The sequence below is a fragment of the Leuresthes tenuis genome, unplaced genomic scaffold, assembly GCF_036924035.1.
Source record: "Leuresthes tenuis unplaced genomic scaffold, fLeuTen1.0.hap1 SCAF_18, whole genome shotgun sequence".
NCBI lineage: Eukaryota > Metazoa > Chordata > Actinopteri > Atheriniformes > Atherinopsidae > Leuresthes > Leuresthes tenuis.
The window spans coordinates 25877172-25904486 of record NW_027325372.1 but is presented as its reverse complement, the minus strand read 5'-3'; the positions used below and the strand labels follow the sequence as shown (position 1 = coordinate 25904486).

General features: G+C 42.5%; 7 non-coding genes across 7 annotated transcripts; 6 read left to right on the top strand and 1 right to left on the bottom strand.

Moving 5' to 3' along the window:
• Positions 1-1482: 1482 nt before the first annotated feature.
• LOC140276327 (U5 spliceosomal RNA) lies at positions 1483-1596 on the top strand. Its single transcript, XR_011908930.1, has one exon. It is a non-coding gene; the product is annotated as a U5 spliceosomal RNA (small nuclear RNA).
• Positions 1597-1904: 308 nt separating this feature from the next.
• Positions 1905-2088, top strand: LOC140276012 (U2 spliceosomal RNA). Its single transcript, XR_011908705.1, has one exon. It is a non-coding gene; the product is annotated as a U2 spliceosomal RNA (small nuclear RNA).
• Positions 2089-4357: 2269 nt separating this feature from the next.
• On the top strand, positions 4358-4471 carry LOC140276333 (U5 spliceosomal RNA). The gene has a single exon (XR_011908935.1). It is a non-coding gene; the product is annotated as a U5 spliceosomal RNA (small nuclear RNA).
• Positions 4472-4756: 285 nt separating this feature from the next.
• LOC140276011 (U2 spliceosomal RNA) lies at positions 4757-4940 on the top strand. The gene has a single exon (XR_011908704.1). It is a non-coding gene; the product is annotated as a U2 spliceosomal RNA (small nuclear RNA).
• Positions 4941-7209: 2269 nt separating this feature from the next.
• On the top strand, positions 7210-7323 carry LOC140276332 (U5 spliceosomal RNA). The gene has a single exon (XR_011908934.1). It is a non-coding gene; the product is annotated as a U5 spliceosomal RNA (small nuclear RNA).
• Positions 7324-7631: 308 nt separating this feature from the next.
• LOC140276167 (U2 spliceosomal RNA) lies at positions 7632-7815 on the top strand. The gene has a single exon (XR_011908846.1). It is a non-coding gene; the product is annotated as a U2 spliceosomal RNA (small nuclear RNA).
• A 3244-nt stretch (positions 7816-11059) lies between these two features.
• LOC140276347 (U5 spliceosomal RNA) lies at positions 11060-11173 on the bottom strand. Its single transcript, XR_011908948.1, has one exon. It is a non-coding gene; the product is annotated as a U5 spliceosomal RNA (small nuclear RNA).
• Between the last annotated feature and the right edge of the window lie 16142 nt (positions 11174-27315).

Here is a 27315-nt window from a genome sequence, read left to right as displayed (position 1 = left end):
TCTAAACTCTAGTGCTTCCTCTAAAATAATTTCCTTTCACAATTTAGAAATGTGTGTGTGTAAGTCACAACACCCGTGACACCAAAACGGCTTTCTTTTCTCTACACTCTGCACTATGAGCACACACACCAAATCAGAAAGGCTTTTTTCTCTCTTTTCTACATTATGGACTGTGGGGACACAAAACCGCTCTCTCTTTTTTTTTTTGATTGTGTGCCAGGGCGTTGTCTCACGTATTAGATTATGCTTACGATACGAATGGGTTTATCAGTCACATCAGAATCCATACATACTGATCCTCCCGTAATAAAATGGTCGGATCTTATCAAACACACTTTGTTTCTTGTGACAATCAAGTCAGCGAAACAGCGTATACACGTCAAGACACTGAATCAAGTTTGCCACAAGAACTCATAGGTTTGGCAGTATTGCTCTGCTGTCAGCAATCATACACCCATTTTATTTTCGTGAGACATGTGCAGGCACCTGTTCATCTACTGTTCTATCACTATGAATTAGTTTATCTATTATTAATAAGGATACTTCTACAACTACTATCAAAGTATGTCCAGACTTCTTATGTTGTCAGTTGCTATATATGAATAAGTGGGTAGCTACTGACAAGCATTAAGCATGTCACACAGCCCAAACATATAACATTTCAGGACACACCACACAGTTAACAACCACAGTGAAGCGTGTCAAAGCCCAAACATGTAACATTCAACAGGACACTTACACAACACATTCAAATCAAACAGTCAGACAACATACAAGAACATATACCCCAGCCGGCATTGCTCCCTGCCTATTTTCCTACAGCTCACTATGTGTGCGCACACCTTTATTCACAAACTCTTCAACTTATACTCTTTTACCAAAGCTGCTACAGCTCGATTGGCCGAATACCCTTAGATCCTATTTCGGTGAATTTGACATCTGCCTTACATGTAACAGATTAGCGGTTTAGCAGTTTTAATTTAGTTTGAGTGAAGGAATTCATTTTATAGCAAAATCCGAAATCGTGAAGAACTCATGAAAGTAAGCTTATTCTCGGATTCCTGAAACTTTAGATTTGCTCTTTCTTTTACTGCCAAGTACAACGTTGTTTTTTTTTTTGTTTAAATCTTTCTAGACATGGTAAATATGAACGACAAAGCAGTTTTAACATAGTTTGAGTGAAGGAATTCATTTTATAGATAAAATCCCAAGAGTCTGCTGAGAAAAGAGAGTGAATGCGAAGTAGACTTTAACACGGCTCTGGGAGCGAGCCGAGTGTGGGCTAACCAGGAGAATTGCTTGAAAGAAACGCGACACCGAATGAGCGGTCAGAACAAAGCCTCAATACGGTGTTCCCGTGGTGTTTTTGTTGCTGCCTTGTCGATTGCACAGGGGCAAGCGTTTCAACCAAGCAACGCTCACCATGGGGAAGGTGGCTATGGCAACTAGCCTGATGCCCTGCTCCCGCAGTGACGGATAATCGTACTCTGGTTTCTCTTCATAACATACAAGTCTTTCGCCTTTTACTAAAGACTTTCGTGGAGAGCAGCACTAATGAGTTGTTTCTATTTTTGGCAGGCTTTACCTTTGTGGGTGAAGCCCTTTCTGTCTGTGCAAAAGAAATCTTGTTACTGTGCAGAGTGACTTCTCTGAGTAGAGTCGCCTTACTTGTTGCGATTGTGCCGATGTTCGAAGCTGGAGTGCAAAGTTGTTGCTTGAATGGTGCTTGCTGGAGCATGCGGGAGTGCAAAGTTATACCATTTAAAAGGGCTGAAGAGTGCTCAGTGCAGCGGGTGGGCGGAGGTGCAACGTGACACTCTGGCCACCTATGGCCATAAAAAGAACACTGCTACAAGTGCGCATTGTGCCAGCAAGGGCCCTCGGACCTGAAACAGTGGACAGTTATCGCTTCTCGGCCTTTTGGCTAAGATCAAGTGTAGTATCTGTTCTTATCAGTTTAATATGTCCTCTATACGAGGACTACATATTAAATGGATTTTTAAGAATAGGAGTTGAAAAAGAAGCTTGCTCCGTTCACTCCAAGCATCGACCCGGTACTGCAGTGCCGCTGGGAACGGTGCGCTCTTCTCTGCTCTTGTGAAAAAGCAAACAGCGGTGCAGGATGGAAGTTTCAGGGAGCCCAAGATGAAACTTTCTTTTAATCTGCTGAGAAAAGAGAGTGAATGCGAAGTAGACTTTAACACAGCTCTGGGAGCGAGCCGAGTGTGGGCTAACCGGGAGAATTGCTTGAAAGAAACGCGACACCGAATGAGTGGTCAGAACAAAGCCTCAATACGGTGTTCCCGTGGTGTTTGTGGCTGCCTTGTCTTTTGCACAGAGTAAAAGACAAGGCAGCCATCGAATAGGGCCCGATTGTTCCTACTTGGTCAGCCGAGGAGCAAGGGGGGGGGAGCAAGCGTCTCAACCAAGCAAATCTCACCAAGTAGGAACAATCGGGCCCTATTCGATGGCTGCAACACCTGAAAGAGATATTGATGCGAGACCCGATCAAAAGCTTTTTCAAAGTCTAAATTTAAGATGACAAGCCGGGTGTTTCTGTCTCTAGCGTAATCAATGATGTCTCGAATCAGTACGAGGCTGTCGGTGAGTTGTCTCTCTGAGATGGCACAAGCCTGGTCTGGGTGAATTACCTCCTCTAAAACAGAGGACATCCGTGTCGTTAAAACCTTGCTAAAAAGTTTACAGTCAAAGTTTAAAAGTGTGATGGGCCTCCAATTCTTTAGGTCAGTCTTATCATTTTTATCAGAAGTGAAGAAATAAATGAATGCCTATCAACAAATGTGGGATCTAAACTCTAGTGCTTCCTCTAAAATAATTTCCTTTCACAATTTAGAAATGTGTGTGTGTAAGTCACAACACCCGTGACACCAAAACGGCTTTCTTTTCTCTACACTCTGCACTATGAGCACACACACCAAATCAGAAAGGCTTTTTTCTTTCTTTTCTACATTATGGACTGTGGGGACACAAAACCGCTCTCTCTTTTTTTTTTTATCGTGTGCCAGGGCGTTGTCTCACGTATTAGATTGTGCTTAAGATACGAATGGGTTTATCAGTCACATCAGAATCCATACATACTGATCCTCCCGTAATAAAATGGTCGGATCTTATCAAACACACTTTGTTTCTTGTGACAATCAAGTCAGCGAAACAGCGTATACACGTCAAGACACTGAATCAAGTTTGCCACAAGAACTCATAAGTTTGGCAGTATTGCTCTGCCATCAGCAATGATACACCCATTTTATTTTCGTGAGACATGTGCAGGCACCTGTTCATCTACTGTTCTATCACTATGAATTAGTTTATCTATTATCAATAAGGATACTTCTACAACTACTCTATCAAAGTATGTCCGGACTTCTTACGTTGTCAGTTGCTATATATGAATAAGTGGGTAGCTACTGACAAGCATTAAGCATGTCACACAGCCCAAACATATAACATTTCAGGACACACCACACAGTTAACAACCACAGTGAAGCGTGTCAAAGCCCAAACATGTAACATTCAACAGGACACTTACACAACACATTCAAATCAAACAGTCAGACAACATACAAGAACATATACGCCAGCCGGCATTGCTCCCTGCCTATTTTCCTACAGCTCACTATGTGTGCGCACACCTTTATTCACAAACTCTTCAACTTATACTCTTTTACCGAAGCTGCTATAGCTCGATTGGCCGAATACCGAATAATCCTAATTCGGTGAATTTGACATCTGCCTTACATGTAACAGATTAGCGGTTTAGCAGTTTTAATTTAGTTTGAGTGAAGGAATTCATTTTATAGCAAAATCCGAAATCGTGAAGAACTCATGAAAGTAAGCTTATTCTCGGATTCCTGAAACTTTAGATTTGCTATTTCTTTTACTGCAAAGTACAACGTTGGTTTTTTTGTTTAAATCTTTCAAGACATGGTAAATATGAAGGACAAAGCAGTTTTAACATAGTTTGAGTGAATTTATTCATTTTATTGATAAAATCCCAAGAGTCTGCTGAGAAAAGAGAGTGAATGCGAAGTAGACTTTAACACGGCTCTGGGAGCGAGCCGAGTGCGGGCTAACCGGGAGAATTGCTTGAAAGAAACGCGACACCGAATGAGCGGTCAGAACAAAGCCTCAATACGGGATTCTCGTGGTGTTTTTGTTGCTGCCTTGTCTTTTGCACAGAGTAAAAGACAAGGCAGCCATCGAATAGGGCCCGATTGTTCCTACTTGGTCAGCCGAGGAGCAAGGGGGGGAGCAAGCGTCTCAACCAAGCAAAGCTCACCATGGGGAAGGTGGCTATGGCAACTAGCCTGATGCCCTGCTCCCGCAGTGACGGATAATCGTACTCTGGTTTCTCTTCATAACATACAAGTCTTTCGCCTTTTACTAAAGACTTCCGTGGAGAGCAGCACTAATGAGTTGTTTCTATTATTGGCAGGCTTTACCTTTGCGGGTGAAGCCCTTTCTGTCTGTGCAAAAGAAATCTTGCTACTTTGCAGAGTGACTTCTCTGAGTAGAGTCGCCTTACTTGTTGCGACTGTGCCGATGTTGCTTGAATGGTGCTTGCTGGAGCATGCGGGAGTGCAAAGTTATACCATTTAAAAGGGCTGAAGAGTGCTCAGTGCAGCGGGTGGGCGGAGGGGCAACGTGACACTCTGGCCACCTATGGCCATAAAAAGAACACTGCTACAAGTGCGCATTGTGCCAGCAAGGGCCCTCGGACCTGAAACAGTGGACAGTTATCGCTTCTCGGCCTTTTGGCTAAGATCAAGTGTAGTATCTGTTCTTATCAGTTTAATATGTCCTCTATACGAGGACTACATATTAAATGGATTTTTAAGAATAGGAGTTGAAAAAGAAGCTTGCTCCGTTCACTCCAAGCATCGACCCGGTACTGCAGTGCCGCTGGGAACGGTGCGCTCTTCTCTGCTCTTGTGAAAAAGCAAACAGCGGTGCAGGATTGAAGTTTCAGGGAGCCCAAGATGAAACTTTCTTTTAATCTGCTGAGAAAAGAGAGTGAATGCGAAGTAGACTTTAACACAGCTCTGGGAGCGAGCCGAGTGTGGGCTAACCGGGAGAATTGCTTGAAAGAAACGCGACACCGAATGAGTGGTCAGAACAAAGCCTCAATACGGTGTTCCCGTGGTGTTTGTGGCTGCCTTGTCTTTTGCACAGAGTAAAAGACAAGGCAGCCATCGAATAGGGCCCGATTGTTCCTACTTGGTCAGCCGAGGAGCAAGGGGGGGGGAGCAAGCGTCTCAACCAAGCAAATCTCACCAAGTAGGAACAATCGGGCCCTATTCGATGGCTGCAACACCTGAAAGAGATATTGATGCGAGACCCGATCAAAAGCTTTTTCAAAGTCTAAATTTAAGATGACAAGCCGGGTGTTTCTGTCTCTAGCGTAATCAATGATGTCTCGAATCAGTACGAGGCTGTCGGTGAGTTGTCTCTCTGAGATGGCACAAGCCTGGTCTGGGTGAATTACCTCCTCTAAAACAGAGGACATCCGTGTCGTTAAAACCTTGCTAAAAAGTTTACAGTCAAAGTTTAAAAGTGTGATGGGCCTCCAATTCTTTAGGTCAGTCTTATCATTTTTATCAGAAGTGAAGAAATAAATGAATGCCTATCAACAAATGTGGGATCTAAACTCTAGTGCTTCCTCTAAAATAATTTCCTTTCACAATTTAGAAATGTGTGTGTGTAAGTCACAACACCCGTGACACCAAAACGGCTTTCTTTTCTCTACACTCTGCACTATGAGCACACACACCAAATCAGAAAGGCTTTTTTCTTTCTTTTCTACATTATGGACTGTGGGGACACAAAACCGCTCTCTCTTTTTTTTTTTATCGTGTGCCAGGGCGTTGTCTCACGTATTAGATTGTGCTTAAGATACGAATGGGTTTATCAGTCACATCAGAATCCATACATACTGATCCTCCCGTAATAAAATGGTCGGATCTTATCAAACACACTTTGTTTCTTGTGACAATCAAGTCAGCGAAACAGCGTATACACGTCAAGACACTGAATCAAGTTTGCCACAAGAACTCATAAGTTTGGCAGTATTGCTCTGCCATCAGCAATGATACACCCATTTTATTTTCGTGAGACATGTGCAGGCACCTGTTCATCTACTGTTCTATCACTATGAATTAGTTTATCTATTATCAATAAGGATACTTCTACAACTACTCTATCAAAGTATGTCCGGACTTCTTACGTTGTCAGTTGCTATATATGAATAAGTGGGTAGCTACTGACAAGCATTAAGCATGTCACACAGCCCAAACATATAACATTTCAGGACACACCACACAGTTAACAACCACAGTGAAGCGTGTCAAAGCCCAAACATGTAACATTCAACAGGACACTTACACAACACATTCAAATCAAACAGTCAGACAACATACAAGAACATATACGCCAGCCGGCATTGCTCCCTGCCTATTTTCCTACAGCTCACTATGTGTGCGCACACCTTTATTCACAAACTCTTCAACTTATACTCTTTTACCGAAGCTGCTATAGCTCGATTGGCCGAATACCGAATAATCCTAATTCGGTGAATTTGACATCTGCCTTACATGTAACAGATTAGCGGTTTAGCAGTTTTAATTTAGTTTGAGTGAAGGAATTCATTTTATAGCAAAATCCGAAATCGTGAAGAACTCATGAAAGTAAGCTTATTCTCGGATTCCTGAAACTTTAGATTTGCTATTTCTTTTACTGCAAAGTACAACGTTGTTTTTTTTGTTTAAATCTTTCAAGACATGGTAAATATGAAGGACAAAGCAGTTTTAACATAGTTTGAGTGAATTTATTCATTTTATTGATAAAATCCCAAGAGTCTGCTGAGAAAAGAGAGTGAATGCGAAGTAGACTTTAACACGGCTCTGGGAGCGAGCCGAGTGCGGGCTAACCGGGAGAATTGCTTGAAAGAAACGCGACACCGAATGAGCGGTCAGAACAAAGCCTCAATACGGGATTCTCGTGGTGTTTTTGTTGCTGCCTTGTCTTTTGCACAGAGTAAAAGACAAGGCAGCCATCGAATAGGGCCCGATTGTTCCTACTTGGTCAGCCGAGGAGCAAGGGGGGGAGCAAGCGTCTCAACCAAGCAAAGCTCACCATGGGGAAGGTGGCTATGGCAACTAGCCTGATGCCCTGCTCCCGCAGTGACGGATAATCGTACTCTGGTTTCTCTTCATAACATACAAGTCTTTCGCCTTTTACTAAAGACTTCCGTGGAGAGCAGCACTAATGAGTTGTTTCTATTATTGGCAGGCTTTACCTTTGCGGGTGAAGCCCTTTCTCTCTGTGCAAAAGAAATCTTGCTACTTTGCAGAGTGACTTCTCTGAGTAGAGTCGCCTTACTTGTTGCGACTGTGCCGATGTTCGAAGCTGGAGTGCAAAGTTGTTGCTTGAATGGTGCTTGCTGGAGCATGCGGGAGTGCAAAGTTATACCATTTAAAAGGGCTGAAGAGTGCTCAGTGCAGCGGGTGGGCGGAGGGGCAACGTGACACTCTGGCCACCTATGGCCATAAAAAGAACACTGCTACAAGTGCGCATTGTGCCAGCAAGGGCCCTCGGACCTGAAACAGTGGACAGTTATCGCTTCTCGGCCTTTTGGCTAATATCAAGTGTAGTATCTGTTCTTATCAGTTTAATATGTCCTCTATACGAGGACAACATATTAAATGGATTTTTAAGAATAGGAGTTGAAAAAGAAGCTTGCTCCGTTCACTCCAAGCCTCGACCCGGTACTGCAGTGCCGCTGGGAACGGTGCGCTCTCCTCTGCTCTTGTGAAAAAGCAAACAGCGGTGCAGGATGGAAGTTTCAGGGAGCCCAAGATGAAACTTTCTTTTAATCTGCTGAGAAAAGAGAGTGAATGCGAAGTGGACTTTAACACGGCTCTGGGAGCGAGCCGAGTGCGGGCTAACCGGGAGAATTGCTTGAAAGAAACGCGACACCGAATGAGTGGTCAGAACAAAGCCTCAATACGGTGTTCCCGTGGTGTTTGTGGCTGCCTTGTCTTTTTCACAGAGTAAAAGACAAGGCAGCCATCGAATAGATTGTTTCTACTTGGTCAGCCGAGGAGCAGGGGGGGGGGGCAAGCGTCTCAACCAAGCAAAGCTCACCAAGTAGGAACAATCGGGCCCTTTTCGATGGCTGCAACACCTGAAAGAGATATTGATGCGAGACCCGATCAAATGCTTTTTCAAAGTCTAAATTTAAGATGACAAGCCGGGTGTTTCTGTCTCTAGCGTAATCAATGATGTCTCGAATCAGTACGAGGCTGTCGGTGAGTTGTCTCCCTGAGATGGCACAAGCTTGGTCTGGGTGAATTACCTCCTCTAAAACAGAGGACATCCGTGTCGCTAAAACCTTGCTAAAAAGTTTACAGTCAAAGTTTAAAAGTGTGATTGGCCTCCAATTCTTTAGGTCAGTCTTATCATTTTTTTTATAAAGTAGAGTCACTATTCCCACTCTAAAACTGTCAGGCAGTCGGTCGAGTTTTTCAAAATCTTTAAAAACATCTAAAATGTCTGATGATAAAAGGTCCCAATAGGTCAGATAGAATTCTGCAGGAAGCCCATCTAAACCCGGAGCTCGACTTCTCTTAAAACCTGTTAGGCATTTTTTTAACTCTAAAGCAGTAAAATTCTGTGTCAAGTGTGCATTCTCTTTTACGGTTTTGTCAACGAATTTTAAGATTTCTGCCGATGTTTCCAAGTGCACTGGTTTCTCTTTGTACATGTTACTATAAAAGGTATGTACAGTTTCAATCATCTCTTGTGTGGATTTTGTTAAAAACCCATCTTCTCTTTTTAGATTTTGATTACACTCCTTTTTATTTATAACTTTCTTTCTTTTTCACCTTCCTCAATTTCCTGCTCCCTGCTTCTTACAAAAATTCCTTTACTCTTTATTTCTGCTAAAACTGACATTTCCTTTTTGACATCTTTGATTTCTTCTTTAAAGTCTATGCCACACTGATTTAGTTTAAAGTAGCGCTGTAAGCGTTTATGTAGTCCCATCATACATCTATTCTCTTTCCTTTTTTTACGTTTACCTTGCTGTTTAAAAAAAGTCTGGGTCGTTTCCTTCACCATTTCCCACCATTGTGCATGTGTTTCGTAGAGGTCTTGAAGGGTCTGCCACTCTTTATAACATTCCCTGTACTGACTGACTATGATTTCATCCTCCAACAGGGAACAGTTGAGTTTCCACAGACCACTTCCTACCGTCACACCAGAAGGGGGTGAAAGGGTGCAGGAGAGCATAAGGTGGTCTGAAAAGAAAACAGGGGTTAATCTAACATCAGTGGGTGGGCAATCTCTAGTAAAGAAATAATCAATGCGAGAGGCTCTGGTGCCATCATGACTAAACCAGGTGAAGCCCTCCTCTCTGGGATGCATGGTTTTAAAACAGTCAGTAAGCTTAAAATCCCTGCATATGCCCTGAAGTAAAATCGAAGTCTTATCCACTTTAAAATCTACCCCTGCTCTTTTTCTATCTTTCCTGCTCAAGATACAGTTAAAATCCCCTCCTACAACTAAAGGTACTTGCCCTAGCATGTAAAGCTGTATATCTTCTAAAAGGTCATACCTTTCATTTTTTCCATTGAAACCATAAATATTTAAGAGGTTAAAGTCTTGCCCCATAAAATTCAAGTGTGCTAAAAGTGCCCGTCCGTCTCTCACCACTGTGCTACCTTTCACCAGAACATGCGGATTTTTAATTAGAATGGCCACACCATCATTTTTATTTTGATTTGAGCCACTCCATATCGATAAATGGGGCCACATTTCCTCCCATTGTCTATGGTTTTTTAAAAAAGGTAGTCCACATTCTTGTATTAAAAACACATCTGATTTAATGGAGTCTAAGAAGGATAAAATACTCTGGGCTCTTGTCTTTGATTTCACACTTCTCACATTTAGTGTTGAGAAGGTGAGAACCATTAAAAGCATAAAGGAAAGTAGGTATGTCATTTTCGTTTTTCTAAGTTATCAAAACAAATTACACACAGGTTATTTCTTGGGAAACTAGCTCTTCCTTCATTTCTTTAGGTGAAAAGTGAGTAGGGTGATCTATATTTCCTTTTCGGACTCTCGGTGTTGGCCTCTGACGCAATGTTGCATTTAACTTTGAGTCCCTGGGGGTTGATTGCAGAGCTGAAGTTAAAAAGGAGACCTCATTTCGTGAGTCGGAGGGGAAGACTCTAGGTTCTTCCACTGAAGAACTGTCTGAAAGGGACCTAACCCTTCCCCTCTTCTCTGATACCACTGGGGAATCAGAGGCTCAGATGCCGTCCTCTTCGGCTGTTGACCTTCGGGGAGGTGAGTATCTTCACTAGACTCACCTGTCTGCTCTTCCTCCTCATTTAGCGTAGCTCCACCCTCTGCCTGTGAATTCTCACAGACTTCAACACTGAGTGGTGAGGCCTCTACAGGCCCCTCCCCTTTTTGCTCCTCACTTCCAATCCAAGCTTTTGGCGGGAAGTTTGAATTTATTGGGTCAACCTCTTCACTTTGTTCACCAACTGCCACCTTTGGTCCTTCTCTTTGTTGGCTTGACTGTGGCTTTACCGTCTTTAATTTGTTGGCAAAAGATTTAGGGCAATCTCTGAAGAGGTGATTTAATTCTCCACAGAGATTACATTTCCTGCCATTTGGACACTCTCCAAAAGTTTGCCCAATTTCTCTGCTCTTCCCACATAACACCTTGGTACAAGCCTCAACCAGGTGCCCATGCTCACCACACTTGCGGCAGTACTTGGGCTGCCCCTGGTAGTGGATGTAACCTCGGTTTTCAAGGTGGCCAGAGTGTCGCCCACCCGCTGCACTGAGCACTCTTCAGCCCTTTTAAATGGTATAACTTTGCACTCCCGCACGCTCCAGCAAGCACCATTCAAGCAACAACTTTGCACTCCAGCTTCGAACATCGGCACAGTCGCAACAAGTAAGGCGATTCTACTCAGAGAAGTCACTCTGCACAGTAAGAATATTTCTTTTGCACAGACAGAAAGGGCTTCACCCGCAAAGGTAAAGCCTGCCAAAAATAGAAACAACTCATTAGTGCTGCTCTCCACAGAAATCTTTAGTAAAAGGCGAAAGACTTGTACGTTATGAAGAGAAACCAGAGTACGATTATCCGTCACTGCGGGAGCAGGGCATCAGGCTAGTTGGCATAGCCACCTTCCCCATGGTGAGCTTTGCTTGGTTGAGCCGCTTGCTCCCCCCCCCTTGCTCCTCGGCTGACCAAGTAGGAACAATCGGGCCCTATTCGATGGCTGCCTTGTCTTTTACTCTGTGCAAAAGACAAGGCAGCAACAAAAACACCACGAGAATCCCGTATTGAGGCTTTGTTCTGATCGCTCATTCGGTGTCGCGTTTCTTTCAAGCAATTCTCCCGGTTAGCCCACACTCGGCTCGCTCCCATAGCCGTGTTAAAGTCTACTTTGCATTCACTCTCTTTTCTCAGCAGACTCTTGGGATTTTATCTATAAAATGAATTCCTTCACTCAAACTATGTGAAAACTGCTTTGTCCTTAATATTTACCATGTCTAGAAAGATTTAAACAAAAAAAACAACTCAAACTAAATTAAAACTGCTAAACCGCTAATCTGTTATATGTAAGGCAGATGTCAAATTCACCGAAATAGGATCAAAGGGTATTCGGCCAATCGAGCTGTAGCAGCTTCGGTAAAAGAGTATAAGTTGAAGAGTTTGTGAATAAAGGTGTGCGCACACATAGTGTGCTGTACGAAAATAGGCAGGGAGCAATGCCGGCTGGGGTATATGTTCTTGTATGTTGTCTGACTGTTTGATTTGAATGTGTTGTGTAAGTGTCCTGTTGAATGTTACATGTTTGGGCTTTGACACGCTTCACTGTGGTTGTTAACTGTGTGGTGTGTCCTGAAATGTTATATGTTTGGGCTGTGTGACATGCTTAATGCTTGTCAGTAGCTACCCACTTATTCATATATAGCAACTGACAACGTAAGAAGTCCGGACATACTTTGATAGTAGTTGTAGAAGTATCCTTATTGATAATAGATCACTAATTCATAGTGATAGAACAGTAGATGAACAGGTGCTTGCACATGTCTCACGAAAATAAAATGGGTGTATGATTGCTGACGGCAGAGCAATACTGCCAAACTTATGAGTTCTTGTGGCAAACTTGATTCAGTGTCTTGACGTGTATACGCTGTTTCGCTGACTTGATTGTCACAAGAAACAAAGTGTGTTTGATAAGATCCGACCATTTTATTACGGGAGGATCAGTATGTATGGATTCTGATGTGACTGATAAACCCATTCATATCTTAAGCATAATCTAATACGTGAGACAACGCCCTGGCACACGATAAAAAAAAAAGAGAGAGAGAGCGGTTTTGTGTCCCCACAGTCCATAATGTAGAAAAGAGAGAAAAAAGCCTTTCTGATTTGGTGTGTGTGCTCATAGTGCAGAGTGTAGAGAAAAGAAAGCCGTTTTGGTGTCACGGGTGTTGTGACTTACACACACACATTTCTAAATTGAGAAAGGAAATTATTTTAGAGGAAGCACTAGAGTTTAGATCCCACATTTGTTGATAGGCATTCATTTATTTCTTCACTTCTGATGAAGTTTCAACAATAAACAACAAACTTTGTATTATGAGAAAGAACCAGACTCATTCTTCAGGAATCCGAAAATAAGCTCTATTTTATGGGTTATGCACGAATTCGGATTCTCCTATAAAACAAATTCATTAACTCAAACCAAGTTAAGACTGCTTTGTCCTTCATATTTATTCATGTCTAATCAAGTTTCAACGATAAACAACGTTGTACTTTGTAGAATGAGAAAGAACTTCTTCAGCAATAAGCATCTCTCGACATATGACGAAATACAGATTTTGCTATAAAATTAATTCCTTCTATCAGCCTGACTTAAAACTTTTTGTCCTCCTTATTTATCCACTTCAAATCAAGTTTCAACAATTAAAAAAAATTTGTAGTTTGAGAAAGAACAACTTAATCTTCAGCAATCAGTATTAAAAAGAGGTGCAAATGCCAACCATACATACCTAAAAGGTGGAGCGGAAGTATTCAGCTGCAAGTAGGTGTGAATGTTCGACCATAATTTGTAAAAAGCGGGTAAGAAAAGGTTCGAATGCCCGACTATATATTAACAAAAGCGGGAGGAGAGGTCTTCGGATGAGAGTGGGTGAGAATTTCCAACCATAATCTATAAAATACGGTGAAAAAAAATATGTGAATGCCTCATAGAACACTAAAAGCGGAAGTGTTCGGCTGCAAGAAGGTGTGAATGTCCGACTATATTTGGTGAAAAGCAGGTGAAGCAAGGTCTGAATGCCCAACCTTACATCATCAAAAGCGAGATCAGAGGTGTTTGGCTGCAAGAAGGCCATAGTTTGCCAAAAGCGGGTAAGGTGCGAATGTCCGACTAAATATCAACTAAATTTGGGGCGGAGGTCTTCGGATGCAAGTGGGTGTGAATGTCCGACTATATTTGGTGAAAAGCAGGTGAAGCAAGGTCTGAATGCCCAACCTTACATCATCAAAAGCGAGATCAGAGGTGTTGGGCTGCAAGAAGGCCATAGTTTGCCAAAAGCGGGTAAGGTGCGAATGACCGACTAAATATCAACAAAAGTGGGGGCGGAGGTCTTCGGATGCAGGTGGGTGTGAATATCCCACCATACAAGTATGGTGGAGAGGAAGCTGTGAATGGCCGACCATAGTAAAAGGCGGGTGAGAGAAGGTGTGAATGTCAAACCATACATAATCAAAACAGGGAGCGGAGGTGTTCTGCTGTAAGAAGGTGTGAATGTCCAACCATAGTTGGTAAAAAGCGGGTAAGAAAAGGTTAAAATACCCGACTGTACGCAATCAATAACGGGAGCGGAGTTGTTCGGCTACTAAAAGGTGTGAAAGTCCAAAATTTGGTTTGTAAAAAGCGGGTAAGAAAAGGTGCGAATGCCCGACAATGTATGATCAAAAGAGGGAGTGGAGGTTTTCGGCTGCAAGAAGGTCTGAATGTCCAACCATAATTTGTAAAAACTGGGGAAGAAAAGGCTCGAAAGCCCGACTATACACCATCAAAAGTGGGAGCGGAGGTGTTCAGCTGCAAGACGGTCTGAATGTCCATCAATAATTGCTAGAAAACATGAAAGAAAATTTTCGAATATCAAACTGCACATGATCCTGAGCGGGAGAGGAGGTGTTCAGCTGCAAGAAGGTGTGAATGTCTACCCATAATTACTGAAAAATGGGTAAGAAAAGGTGCGAATGCCTAACCATACATCATCAAAAGAGGGAGCGGAGGTGTTCCGCTGTAACACGGTGTGAATGTCCGACCATAGATGGTAAAAAGCGGGTAAGAAAAGGTTAAATTACCCGACTGTACACAATCAAAAGAGGGAGCGGAGTTGTTCAGCTAAGAGAAGGTGTGAAAGTCCGACCTTGGTTTGTAAAAAGCGGGTAAGAAAAGGTTCGTATGCCCGAATATACACCATCAAAAGCGGAAGCGGAGGTGTTCGGCTGCAAGATATTGTGAACGTCCGACCAAAGTTTGTAAAAAGCAGTTAAGAAAAGGTTCGAATATCTAACCAAACATAATCAAAAGCGGGAGCAGAGCTGTTCGACTGGAAGTAGGTGTGAATGTCAGATCATAATTTGCAAAAAGCTGATGAGAAAGGGTGAGAATGCCCGACTATACACCATCAAATGCGGTAGCGGAGTTGTTCGGCTGTGAGTAGGTGTGAATCTCCAACCATAATTGCTGAAAAATGTGTTAGAAAAGGTAAAAATGCCGGTCCATACATAATCAAAATCGGGAGAGGTGGTGTTCAGCTGCAAGAAGGTCTACATGTCCATCAATAATTGCTAGAAAACATGAAAGAAAATTTTCGAAAATCAAACCACACATGATCATAAGTGGGAGAGGAGGTGTTCAGCTGCAAGAAGGTGTGAATGTCCACCCATAATACCTGAAAAATGGGTAAAAAAAAGGTGCGAATGCCCAACCATACATCATCAAAAGCAGGAGTGCATGTGTTCGGCTACAAGAAGGTGTGAACGTCCGACCAAAGTTTGTAAAAAGTAGTTAAGAAAAGGTTCGAATATCTAACCAAACATAATCAAAAGCGGGAGCAGAGCTGTTCAACTGGAAGTAGGTGTGAATGTCAGATCATAATTTGCAAAAAGCTGATGAGAAAGGGTGAGAAATCCCGACTATACACCATCAAATGCGGTAGCGGAGTTATTCGGCTGTGAGTAGGTGTGAATCTCTAACCATAATTGCTGAAAAATGTGTTAGAAAAGGTAAAAAATCCGGTCCATACATCATCAAAATCGGGAGAGGTGGTGTTCAGCTGCAAGAAGGTCTAAATGTCCATCAATAATTGCTAGAAAACATGAAAGAAAATTTTCGAAAATCAAACCACACATGATCATAAGTGGGAGAGGAGGTGTTCAGCTGCAAGAAGGTGTGAATGTCCACCCATAATACCTGAAAAATTGGTAAAAAAAAGGTGCGAATGCCCAACTATACACCATCAAAAGCGGAAGCGGAGGTGTTCGGCTGCAAGACGGTGTGAACGTCCGACCAAAGTTTGTAAAAAGCATTAAGAAAATGTTCGAATATCCAACCAAACATAATCAAAAGCGGGAGCAGAGCTGTTCGACTGCAAGTAGGTGTGAATATCAGATCATAATTTACAAAAAGCTGATGAGAAAGGGTGAGAATGCCCGACTATACACTATCAAATGTGGGAGTGGAGGTGTTCGTCTGTGAGTAGGTGTGAATGTCCGACCATAATTGCTGAAAAATGTGTTAGAAAAGGTAAGAATGCCGGACCATATATCATCAAAAGCGGGAGAGGTTGTGTTTGGCTGCAAGAAGGTGTGAATGTCCAGCCATAATTACTCACAAACGGGTAAGAAAAGGTACTATTGCCAGACCATATATGATCAAAACAGGGAGCGGAGGTGGTTCAGCTGCAAGAAGGTTTGAATGTCCGACTAAAGTTTGTAAAAAGCGGGTAAGACAAGGTGTGAATGCCCGACAATGTATGATCAAAAGAGGAGCGGAGGTTTTCGGCTGCAAGAAGGTCTGAATGTCCACCCATAATTACTGAAAAATGGGTAAGAAAAGGTGCAAAAGCCCAACCGCACATGATCATAAGTGGATGAGAAGGTGTTCGACTGCAAGTAGGTGTGAATGTAAGATCATAATTTGTAAAAAGCGGGTAAGAAAAGGTAAGAATGCCCAACCATAAATTATCAAAAGCGGCAGCAGAGTTTCGGCTGGTATTTATCAATGTCTAGATAGATTTCAACAAAAAACAACGTTGTACTTTGCAGTAAAAGTTTTAGGAATCCGAGAATAAGCTTATTTTCATGAGTTCTGCACGATTTCGGATTTTATGTATAAAATGAATTTCTTCACGCAAACTAAGTTAACACTGCTTTGTCCTTCATATGTACCCATTTCTACATATATTTCAAGCATAAACTTCCTCATATTACCCTGAATGAGAAAGAGCCACACTTGTGATTAAGCCATACCTCCCTTTTGAGGAGTTCTGCATGATTTGGGATTTTATCTATAAAATTAATTCCTTCACTCAAACTATGTTAAAACGGCTTTTACCTTCATATTTATCAATGTCTCGATAGATTTAAACAAAAAAACAACGTTGTACTTTGCAATAAAAGAAAGAGCAAATCAAAAGTTTTAGGAATCCGAGAATAAGCTTATTTTCATGAGTTCTGCACGATTTCGGATTTTATGTATAAAATAAATTCATTCACTCAAACCAAGTTAAAACTGCTTTTTCCTTCATATTTATCAATGTCTAGATCGACTTCAACAAAGAACAACATTGTATTTTGCAGTAGAAGAAAGAGCAAAACTGAAGGATCAGGAATCCGAGAATAAGCTTCTTTTCATACGTTCTGCATGATTTGGGATTTTATGTATAAAATTAATTCCTTTACTCAAACTAAGTTAACACTGCTTTGTCCTTCATATGTACCCATTTCTACATATATTTCAAGCATAAACTTCCTCATACTACCCTGAATGAGAAAGAACCACACTTGTGATTAAGCCATACGCCCCTTTTGAGGAGTTCTGCATGATTTGGGATTTTATCTATAAAATTAATTCCTTCACTCAAACTATGTTAAAACGGCTTTTACCTTCATATTTATCAATGTCTCGATAGATTTAAACAAAAAAACAACGTTGTACTTTGCAGTAAAAGAAAGAGCCAATCAAAAGTTTTAGGAATCCGAGAATAAGCTTATTTTCATGAGTTCTGCACGATTTCGGATTTTATGTATAAAATGAATTCATTCACTCAAACCAAGTTAAAACTGCTTTTTCCTTCATATTTATCAATGTCTAGATCGACTTCAACAAAGAACAACATTGTATTTTGCAGTAGAAGAAAGAGCAACACTGAAGGATCAGGAATCCGAGAATAAGCTTATTTTCTTATGGGCAAGTGGGAACTGCTTTGTCCTTCATATTTATCAATGTGTAGATGGATTTCAACTTCTTCTACTGCAAAGTCCAATGTTTTTCTTTGTTGAAGTCGATCTAGACATTGATGAATATGGAAGGACAAAGCAGTTTTAACTTGGTTTGAGCAAAGCAATTCATTTTATAGCAAAATCCGAAATCGTGCAGAACTCATGAAAGCAGGCTTATACTCGGATTCCTGAAACTTTAGATTTGCTCTTTCTTTTACTGCAAAGTACAACGTTGTTTTTTGTTTAAATATTTCTAGACATGGTAAATATGAAGGACAAATCAGTTTTAACATAGTTTGAGTGAAGTAATGCATTTTATAAGCAAAATCCCAAGTCATGCAGAACTCACGAAATGCTTTTTCTCGCTTTTCACTGCTTTTTACAAACTTTGGTCGGACGTTCACACCTTCTGGCATCCGAACACCTCCGCTTCCGCTTTTGATGGTGTATAGTCGGGCATTAGAACCTTTTTTTACCCGCTTTTTAAAAACCATTGTCGGACTTTCACACCTTCTTGCAGCCGAACACCACCTCTCCCGCTTTTGATGATGTATGGTCCAGTATTCTTACCTTTTCTAATACATTTTTCAGCAATTATGGTCGGACATTCACACCTACTCAGAGCCGAACACCTCCGCTCCCGCATTTGATGGTCTATAGTCGGGCATTCTACAGCGGAAAAGACTCATTCTTATGTTTGGTTAGATATTCGAACCTTTTCTTAACTGCTTTTTACAAACTTTGGTCGGACGTTCACAATATCTTGCAGCCGAACACCTCCGCTTCCGCTTTTGATGGTGTATATTCGGGCATACGAACTTTTTCTTACCCGCTTTTTACAAACCAAGGTCGGACTTTCACACCTTCTCTTAGCTGAACAACTCCGCTCCCTCTTTTGATTGTGTGCAGTCGGGTAATTTAACCTTTTCTTAACCGCTTTTTACCATCTATGGTCGGACATTCACACCGTCTTACAGCGGAACACCTCCGCTCCCTCTTTTGATGATGTATGGTTAGGCATTCGCACCTTTTCTTACCCATTTTTCAGTAATTATGGGTAGACATTCACACCTTCTTGCAGCTGAACACCTCCTCTCCTGCTTATGATCATGTGCAGTTTGATATTCGAAAATTTTCTTTCATGTTTTCTAGCAATTATTGATGGACATTCAGACCGTCTTGAAGCTGAACACCCCCGCTACCACTTTTGATGGTGTATAGTCGGGCTTTCGAGCCTTTTCTTCCCCGGTTTTTACAAATTATGGTTGGACATTCAGACCTTCTTGCAGCCGAAAACCTCCACTCCCTCTTTTGATCATACATTGTCGGGCATTCGCACCTTTTCTTACCCGCTTTTTACAAACTATGGTCAGACATTCAAACCTTCTTGTAGCCGAACACATCCACTCCTGCTTTTGATGATGGGTATTTAAACCTACTTGTTGCCCGCTTTTCATTAATTATGGGTGGACATACACACCTTGTCGCAGCCAAACACCTCCGCTCCCTGTTTTGATCATGTATGATTGGACATTCGCACCTTTTCTCACCCGCTTTTTACTATGGTCGGCCATTCACAGCTTCCTCTCCACCATACTTGTATGGTGGGATATTCACACCCACTTGCATCCGAAGACCTCCGCCCCCACTTTTGTTGATATTTAGTCGGTCATTCGCACCTTACCCGCTTTTGGCAAACTATGGCCTTCTTGCAGCCAAACACCTCTGATCTCGTTTTTGATGATGTAAGGTTGGGTATTCAGACCTTGCTTCACCTGCTTTTCACCAAATATAGTCGAACATTCACACCTTCTTGCAGCCGAACACTTCTGCTCCACCTTTTAGTGTTCTATGGGGTATTCACACCTTTTTTTTCACCGCATTTTATTGATTATGGTTGGAAATTCTCACCCACTCTTATCCGAAGACCTCTCCTCCTGCTTTTGTTAATATATAGTCGGGCATTCAAACCTTTTCTTACCCGCTTTTTACAAATTATGGTCGAACATTCACACCTACTTGCAGCCGAACACCTCCGCTCCCGCTTTTGATGGTGTACAGTCGGGCTTTCGAGCCTTTTCTTCCCCGGTTTTTACAAATTATGGTTGTACATTCAGACCTTGCAGCTGAAAACCTCCGCTCCCTCATTTGATCATACATTGTCAGGCATTCACACCTTGTCTTACCCGCTTTTTATAAACTTTAGTCAGACATTCACACCTTGCAGCTGAACCACCTCCGCTCCCTGTTTTGATAATGTATGGTCTGGCAATACTACCTTTTCTTACGGGTTTGTGAGTAATTATGGCTGGACATTCACACCTACTTGCAGCCGAACACCACTTTTCCCGCTTTTGATGATGTATGGTCCGGCATTCTAGTCTTTTCTAACACATTTTTCAGCAATTATGGTTTGACATTCACACCTACTCACAGCCGAACACTTCCGCTCCCGCATTTGATGGTGTATAGTCGGGCATTCTCACCCTTTCTTATCAGCTTTTTGCAAATTATGATCTGACATTCACACCTACTTGCAGTCGAACAGCTCTGCTCCCGCTTTTGATTATGTTTGGTTGGATATTCGAAACTTTTCTTCACTGCTTTTTACAAACTTTGGTCGGACGTTCACACCTTCTTGCAGCCGAACACCTCCGCTTCCGCTTTTGATGGTATATATTCGGGCATTCGAACCTTTTCTTACCCGCTTTTTACAAACCATGGTCGGACTTTCACACCTTCTCTTAGCCGAACAACTCCGCTCCCGCTATTGATTGTGTACAGTCGGGTATTTTAACCTTTTCTTACCCGCTTTTTACCAACTATTGTTGGACATTCACACCGTCTTACAGCGGAACAACTCCGCTCCCTCTTTTGATGGTGTATGTTCGGGCATTCGAACCTTTTCTTACCTGCATTTTACGAACTATGGTCGGACATTCAAACCTTCTTTTAGCCGAACACATCTACTCCTGCTTTTGATGATGTATGGTTGAGCATTCGCACCTTTTCTTACCCATTTTTTACAAACTATGGTCGGACATTTACACCTTCTTGCAGCTGAACACCTCCTCTCCCGCTTATGATGATGTGTGGTTTGATATTCGAAAATTTTCTTTCATGTTTTCTAGCAATTATTGATGGACATTCAGACCTTCTTGCAGCTGAACACCTCCGCTCCCGCTTTTGATGATGTATAGTCGGGCTTTCGAGCCTTTTCTTCCCCGGTTTTTACAAAAATTATTGTTGGACATTCAGACCTTCTTGCAGCCGAAAACCTCCGCTCCCTCTTTTGATCATACATTGTCGGGCATTCGCACCTTCTCTTACCCGCTTAATACAAACCAGGGTCGGACTTTCACACCTTTTAGTAGCCGAACAACTCCGCTCCCGCTATTGATTGTGTACAGTCGGGTATTTTCACCTTTTCTTACCTGCTTTTTACCAACTATGGTCAGACATTCACACCTTCTTACAGTGGAACACCTCCGCTCCCTCTTTTGATGGTGTATGTTCGGGCATTCGAACCTTTTCTTACCCGCTTTTTACAAACTATGGTCGGACATTAAAACCTTCTTGTAGCCGAACACATCCACTCCTGCTTTTGATGATGTATGGTTTGGCATTCGTACCTTTTCTTACCCATTTTGCAGTAATTATGGGTGGACATTCACACCTTTTTGCATTTTAACACCTCCTCTCCCACTTATGATCATGTGCGGTTTGATATTCGAAAATTCTCTTCCATGTTTTCTAGCAATTATTGATGGACATTCAGACCTTCTTGCAGATGAACACCTCCGCTCCCTCCTTTGATGGTGTATGTTCGGGCACTCGAACCTTTTCTTACCCGCTTTTTACAAACTATGGTCAGACATTCAAACCTTCTTTTAGCCGAACGCATCCACTCCTGCTTTTGATGATGGGTATTCAAACCTACTTGTTGCCCGCTTTTCATTAATTATGGGTGGACATACACACCTTGTCGCAGCCAAACACCTCCGCTCCTTGTTAGGATCATGTATGGTTGGGCATTCGTACCTTTTCTTACCCATTTTGCAGTAATTATGGGTGGACATTCACACCTTCTTGCATTTGAACACCTCCTCTCCCGCTTATGATCATGTGCGGTTTGATATTCGAAAATTCTCTTCCATGTTTTCTAGCAATTATTGATGGACATTCAGACCTTCTTGCAGCTGAACACCTCCGCTCCAGCTGTTGATGGTGTATAGTCGGGCTTTCGAGCCTTTTCTTCCCAGATTTTTACAAAATATGGATGGACATTCAGACCTTGTTTCAGCCGAAAACCTCCGCTCCCTCTTTTGATCATACATTGTCGGGCATTCGCACCTTTTCTTACCCGCTTTTTACAAACCATGGTCGGACTTTCACACCTTTTAGTAGCGGAACAACTCCGCTCCCGCTATTGATTGTGTACAATCGGGTATTTTAACCTTTTCTTACCTGCTTTTTGCCAACTATGGTCGGACATTCACACCTTCTTACAGCGGAACACCTCCGCTCCCTCCTTTGATGGTGTATGTTCGGGCATTCAAACCCTTTCTTACCCGCTTTTTACAAACTATGGTCAGACATTCACACCTTCTTGCAGCCGAACACTTCCGCTCTACCTTTTAGTGTTCTATGGGGTATTCACACCTTTTTTTTCACCGCATTTTATAGATTATGGTTGTAAATTCTCACCCACTCTTATCCGAAGACCTCTCCTCCTGCTTTGGTTAATATATAGTCGGGCATTCGAACCTTTTCTTACCCGCTTTTTAAAAATTATGGTCGAACATTCACACCTACTTGCAGCCGAACACCTCCGCTCCCGCTTTTGATGGTGTATAGTCGGGCTTTCGAGCCTTTTCTTCCCCGGTTTTTACAAATTATGGTTGGACATTCAGACCTTGCAGCCGAAAACCTCCGCTCCCTCTTTTGATCATACATAACTCGTAAAGCACGAAGAAAAGGTTAGTAGCCGAGAGTTGTTCGGCTACTAAAAGGTGTGAAAGTCCGACCCTGGTTTGTAAAAAGCGGGTAAGAGAAGGTGCGAATGCCCGACAATGTATGATCAAAAGAGGGAGCGGAGGTTTTCGGCTGCAAGAAGGTCTGAATGTCGAACAATAATTTTGTAAAAACCGGGGAAGAAAAGGCTCTAAAGCCCGACTATACATCATCAAAAGCGGGAGCGGAGGTGTTCAGCTGCAAGAAGGTCTGAATGTCCATCAATAATTGCTAGAAAACATGAAAGAAAATTTTCGAATATCAAACCACACATCATCATAAGCGGGAGAGGAGGTGTTCAGCTGCAAGAAGGTGTGAATGTCCGACCATAGTTTGTAAAAAATGGGTAAGAAAAGGTGCGAATGCTCAACCATACATCATCAAAAGCAGGAGTGAATGTGTTCCGCTGTAAGACGGTGTGAATGTCCGACCATAGATGGTAAAAAGCGGGTAAGAAAAGGTTAAATTACCCGACTGTACACAATCAAAAGAGGGAGCGGAGTTGTTCAGCTAAGAGAAGGTGTGAAAGTCCGACCTTGGTTTGTAAAAAGCGGGTGAGAAAAGGTTCGTATGCCCGAATATACACCATCAAAAGCGGAAGCGGAGGTGTTCGGCTGCAAGATATTGTGAACGTCCGACCAAAATATGTAAAAAGAAGTTAAGAAAAGGTTCGAATATCCAACCAAACATAATCAAGAGCGGGAGCAGAGCTGTTCGACTGCAAGTAGGTGTGAATGTCAGATCATAATTTGCAAAAAGCTGATGAGAAAGGGTGAGAATGCCCGACTATACATCATCAAATGCGCGAGCGGAGTTGTTCGGCTGTGAGTAGGTGTGAATCTCCGACCATAATTGCTGAAAAATGTGTTAGAAAAGGTAAAAATGCCGGTCCATACATCATCAAAAGCGAGAGAGGTTGTGTTCGGCTGCAAGTAGGTGTGAATGTCCAGCCATAATTACTCACAAACGGGTAAGAAAAGGTAGTATTGCCAGACCATATATGATCAAAACAGGGAGCGGAGGTGGTTCAGCTGCAAGAAGGTTTGAATGTCAAACTAAAGTTCAAATATATTAACAAAAGCGGGAGGAGAGGTCTTCGGATGAAAGTGGTTGAAAATTTCCAACCATAATGTATAAAATGCGGTGAAAAAAAAGGTGTGATAGAACACTAAAAGGTGGAGCGGAAGTGTTCGGCTGCAAGAAGGTGTGAATGTCCGACTATATTTGGTGAAAAGCAGGTGAAGCAAGGTCTGAATGCCCAACCTTACATTATCAAAAGCGAGATCAGAGTTGTTTGGCTGCAAGAAGGCCATAGTTTGCCAAAAGCGGGTAAGGTGCGAATGTCCGACTAAATATCAACAAAAGTGGGGGCGGAGGTTTTCGGATGCAAGTGGGTGTGAATGTCCGACTATATTTGGTGAAAAGCAGGTGAAGCAAGGTCTGAATGCCCAACCTTAAATCATCAAAAGCGAGATCAGAGGTGTTGGGCTGCAAGAAGGCCATAGTTTGCCAAAAGCGGGTAAGGTGCGAATGACCAACTAAATATCAACAAAAGTGGGGGCGGAGGTCTTCGGATGCAGGTGGGTGTGAATATCCCACCATACAAGTATGGTGGAGAGGAAGCTGTGAATGGCCGACCATAGTAAAAGGCGGGTGAGAGAAGGTGCGAATGTCAAACCATACATAATCAAAACAGGGAGCGGAGGTGTTCTGCTGTAAGAAGGTGTGAATGTCCAACCATAGTTGGTAAAAAGCGGGTAAGAAAAGGTTAAAATACCCGACTGTACACAATCAATAGCGGGAGCGGAGTTGTTCGGCTACTAAAAGGTGTGAAAGTCCGACCATGGTTTGTAAAAAGCGGGTAAGAAAAGGTGCGAATGCCCGACAATGTATGATCAAAAGAGGGAGTGGAGGTTTTCGGCTGCAAGAAGGTCTGAATGTCCAACCAAAATTTGTAAAAACCGGGGAAGAAAAGGCTCGAAAGCCCGACTATACACCATCAAAAGTGGGAGCGGAGGTGTTCAGCTGCAAGACGGTCTGAATGTCCATCAATAATTAATAGAAAACATGAAAGAAAATTTTCGAATATCAAACTGCACATGATCATAAGCGGGAGAGGAGGTGTTCAGCTGCAAGAAGGTGTGAATGTCTACCCATAATTACTGAAAAATGGGTAAGAAAAGGTGCGAATGCCTAACCATACATCATCAAAAGAGGGAGCGGAGGTGTTCCGTTGTAAGACGGTGTGAATGTCCGACCATAGATGGTAAAAAGCGGGTAAGAAAAGGTTAAATTACCCGACTGTACACAATCAAAAGAGGGAGCGGAGTTGTTCAGCTAAGAGAAGGTGTGAAAGTCCGACCTTGGTTTGTAAAAAGCGGGTAAGAAAAGGTTCGTATGCCCGAATATACACCATCAAAAGCGGAAGCGGAGGTGTTCGGCTGCAAGATATTGTGAACGTCCGACCAAAGTTTGTAAAAAGCAGTTAAGAAAAGGTTCGAATATCTAACCAAACATAATCAAAAGCGGGAGCAGAGCTTTTCGACTGGAAGTAGGTGTGAATGTCAGATCATAATTTGCAAAAAGCTGATGAGAAAGGGTGAGAATGCCCGACTATACACCATCAAATGCGGTAGCGGAGTTGTTCGGCTGTGAGTAGGTGTGAATCTCCAACCATAATTGCTGAAAAATGTGTTAGAAAAGGTAAAAATGCCGGTCCATACATCATCAAAAGCGAGAGAGGTTGTGTTCGGCTGCAAGTAGGTGTGAATGTCCAGCCATAATTACTCACAAACGGGTAAGAAAAGGTAGTATTGCCAGACCATATATGATCAAAACAGGGAGCGGAGGTGGTTCAGCTGCAAGAAGGTTTGAATGTCCGACTAAAGTTCAAATATATTAACAAAAGCGGGAGGAGAGGTCTTCGGATGAGAGTGGTTGAAAATTTCCGACCATAATGTATAAAATGCGGTGAAAAAAAGGTGTGATAGAAGACTAAAAGGTGGAGCGGAAGTGTTCGGCTGCAAGAAGGTGTGAATGTCCGACTATATTTGGTGAAAAGCAGGTGAAGCAAGGTCTGAATGCCCAACCTTACATCATCAAAAGCGAGATCAGAGGTGTTTGGCTGCAAGAAGGCCATAGTTTGCCAAAAGCAGGTAAGGTGCGAATGTCCGACTAAATATCAACAAAATTTGGGGCGGAGGTCTTCGGATGCAAGTGGGTGTGAATATCCCACCATACAAGTATGGTGGAGAGGAAGCTGTGAATAGCCGACCATGGTTTGGAAAAAGCGGGTAAGAAAAGGTTTGAATGCCCGAACATACACCATCAAAAGAGGGAGCGGAGGTGTTCCGCTGTACGAAGGTGTGAATGTCCGACCATACTTGGTAAAAAGCGGGTAAGAAAAGGTTAAAATACCCGACTGTACACAATCAATAGCGGGAGCGGATGTGTTCGGCTACAAGAAGATGTGAAAGTCCGACCATGGTTTGTAAAAAGCGGGTAAGAAAAGGTGCGAATGTCAGACAATGTATGATCAAAAGAGAGAGCGGAGGTTTTCGGATACAAGAAGGTTTGAATGTCCCACCATAGTTGGTAAAAAGCGGGTAAGAAAAGCTTCGAATGCCCGACTATACACCATCAAAAGCGGGAGCAGAGGTGTTCCGCTGTAAGACGGTGTGAATATCCGACCATAGTTGGTAAAAAGCGGGTAAGAAAAGGTTAAAATACCCGACTGTACACAATCAAAAGCGGGAGCGGAGTTGTTCGGCTACAAGAAGGTGTGAAAGTCCGACCATGGTTTGTAAAAACCGGGAAGAAAAGGCTCGAAAGCCCGACTATACACCATCAAAAAGAAGGTTTGAATGTCCATCAATAATTGCTTTAAAACAAGAAAGTAAATTTTCGAATATCAAACCGCACATGATCATAAGCGGGAGAGGAGGTGTTCGGCTGCAAGAAGGTGTGAATGTCCACCCATAATTCATGAAAAATGGGTAAAAAAAAAGGTGCGAATGCCTAACAATACATTATCAAAAGCAGGTGTGAATGTCAGATCATAATTTGTAAAAAGCTGATGAGAAAGGGTGAGAATGCCCGACTATACACCATCAAATGCGGGAGCGGAGGTGTTCGGCTCTGAGTAGGTGTGAATGTCCGACCATAATTGCTGAAGAATGTGTTAGAAAAGATAAGAATGCTGGACCATACATCATCAAAAGCGGGAGAGGTGGTGTTCGGCTGCAAAAAGGTGTGACTGTTCGACTAAAGTTTGTAAAAAGTGGGTAAGACAAGGTGCGAATGCCTGACAATGTATGATCAAAAGCGGGAGCGGAGGTGTTCAGCTGCAAGAAGGTCTACATGTCCATCAATAATTGCTAGAAAACATGAAAGAAACTTTTCGAAAATCAAACCGCACATGATCATAAGTGGGATAGGAGGTGTTCAGCTACAAGGTGTGAATGTCCACCCATAATTCCTGAAAAATGGGCAAAAAAAAGGTGTGAATGCCCAACCATACATCATCAAAAGCAGGAGTGGAAGTGTTCGGCTACAAGAAGGTGTGAACGTCCAACCAAAATATGTAAAAAGAAGTTAAGAAAAGGTTCGAATATCCAACCAAACATAATCAAAAGCGGGAGCAGAGGTGTTCGACTGCAAGTAGGTGTGAATGTCAGATCATAATTTGCAAAAAGCTGATGAGAAAGGGTGAGAATGCCCGACTATAC